This window comes from Phalaenopsis equestris, unplaced genomic scaffold (assembly GCF_001263595.1).
Source record: "Phalaenopsis equestris unplaced genomic scaffold, ASM126359v1 Scaffold000617, whole genome shotgun sequence".
Taxonomy (NCBI): domain Eukaryota; kingdom Viridiplantae; phylum Streptophyta; class Magnoliopsida; order Asparagales; family Orchidaceae; genus Phalaenopsis; species Phalaenopsis equestris.
In genome coordinates this window covers 216,741-219,443 of record NW_018165057.1, presented here as the reverse complement: position 1 = coordinate 219,443, position 2,703 = coordinate 216,741, and positions in this window count along the sequence as shown.

The following is a 2,703-nucleotide window of genomic DNA, read 5'->3' as shown; positions in this document are numbered from 1 at the left end:
GCAGCCGGTATCCTCCCAGCCTAACCACAGAATTAGGGACCAAACTCTAGATTAGTCAATGTTCTTTAGAGCACTCGGAAGAGGGTAAAGAATAAGATTGTTTCACTGTCTATATACTTATTGTAAAGGGGAATGATGCTTTCTTAAAATTTGAACTTTTTGTCACAATAAAAACTTTGTTTAATTTTCGTAATTTTACTTTTAAAAGTTTAGTAATTAGTTTAGTTTAATTTATATAATTTTACATCTACATTTTAATTAATATTCACTTGAGTAGTTAATTTTCAAACTTTGCACTTTACTTTACTTTTATTTTTTTGTGTATTTTTAGATTATAAAATAATTTTCGTAATTTACTTTTAGGATTTTCCAACTTCCCCGTGGGATCGATATCTAAGACTCCATTAGAGTGTTTTATTACTTGAGTGATACGTATACTTGCGTTGATTTTAAAGGGGATTTGGCAATTTAAAAAAAGAGTTTTAAAAGATAAATTATTTTCATAAAAAGTATTTTTGTTTGGATTATATTTCATATTTATTATATATCTGTCGTGTGTAATTTTGTAATATTGAAAAATATTTGCAAAATTCTCACACTAAATCTGCCCGCATCAAAAGTTTTTGGCGCCATTGCTGAGGATTAAAATCTTCAAGTAGTGGTGTCGACTGCATTAATCCTTATATAAAAAAAATTGGGATCATTTATCTTGATTATAATATATTGTTAGAAATCGTAATACCTAAATACCTTGATCATAATATATTTTTAAAATTTTTCCCTTAACGTGTTTATTTTGACTATTAAAATGTAAAATTGATGTGTGGGAAATGTGTGATTTTATTTCCATTGTTTATTCCATTATGTGTATCACATTTGTGTTTTTTCATGTTATTTTTATGTGCATTTGCAAGTTTCAGGTCATAAGCTAACATGAAGGAAGCATAGGAGCTAAGTACCCATCAAACGCCCCAATGTCAACCATAGGCTCCTAAGCATCTGAAATCAGTAAGACCAATGCCCTAATACCTAGTTTTGGCACTTAGCTTCCTAGATCCTTCCACACAAGATCAAAAAATAGAACGACAAGAAATTCAATATCTCATTCCTAGCACCCCTGTACCCCATTTCAAGCACTCAAGAGCTCAAGTCAGGATCCAAAGGAGGTCTTCATGCATGCAGAATAAATAACAATGAGAAAGTTGGCACACAAGCTAGGCGCTCCTTCACACGGTGACCCAGTGCCTATCCTGGAACCCAGACACCCACTAAGAAAAGATTAAGGAGATTTCTAGTGCCAGCCCAAGTTCCTAAACACCCGATGACATATTTTGGAAGTTTTTAAAGTTTTGTGGCATGAAGAAGATATTTAAGCAGAGTTATCATCATCCCAAGTATGACACTGATGGAAAAGGAAAAGAACACATGAGAGAAGCCAGAGGATGAGAGACGGGCATTAACAAAGAAATTTTCAGAGCGAACAAAGCACTTCAAAGGAGTGGTCAGTGAGAGTGTTGTGAGCACGAGCGACTGTTCACCCAAGTGAGATCAAGTGTTTCAGATTGAATTTGAGTGTATTGTGCACTCGAAGTGGGTGTAAATGTAGTGGATTCATTATAAACATTTTTATTTTCGTGGAGCATCTTGGTAAGATTGTTCTAAATTACATTTGCTTTGGTTTTGAAATGAATTTCCCGTTGTGTTCATCTTTAGTGAGTAGAAACTACATATCTCACTCCATTGAATTGGCAATCTATGCAAGTTAGTACTATTCATGTATTGTGTTTGATATATTGATTGTAACATGTTGATATGTTAAACTTTTTTATATAATTTACTTCCAAATTGGCCAATTAGAATATTAAAATAGATTGTGATCTAGTACTATGGAAGTAGGCTAGTGGATCAAATATGTTAAAGTGCACTGCTTTAAGAAAATTGAAATTTTACTGCAAGAGTAGTGCAATAACTTAGGGAAAACATAAACACAGAAGTTTTTGCATGATTTAGGAAACTAAGTTGTAATATGAAACCTCAAGGCTTCTTATAACGTCATAAGAAGCTAAAGAGTATTATTATTCCTAGTTTTCAACAATATTTGAATAATGTAGATAAGGCTAGATTGATAAGTACAATTCAAGGGAGGACTTCTCAATTGATGAGAATATTAAGCTTAGTCGTGTGATTCAACTCTTTGCAACAATTAGGTTTAGTCACAAAAATTTACAAAATTGTGGCAATTCAAACTAAACGTAGCACTAATAATCAAGAAACCTTCACATACTTTGAAACCTTGTATCTGGTGGGATCGATTCACATACTCAAATTTATGTATTATTTGAGTGACACCTAGACTTGCATAGTTGACATGTGCTTCATAGCAACAAGCTGTTGGTTTTAATTTCAGGAAACAATGTTAAATTTTTATTTTAGTAGAATTTTAGTTAAACTTTTGCAATTTAGATTTGAAACTTGTAGTGTTTTTAATTTACTATTTTATTTTATTTTATTTTTAATTGTGTTAAAAGCGATAAAAAAATTAAACTTTGTGTGATTTCTATTTTTGGTTTCTGCTGATATTCATGTATTACTCTATTTTAGTGAACAATGTTTTAATATTTGTGTTTCTATTAGTTTAGGGTCAATTTATTGATAGTTTTAGGTGTGAATGTGTAATTCTAAGCCTGTTACTTAGTGCTTTTT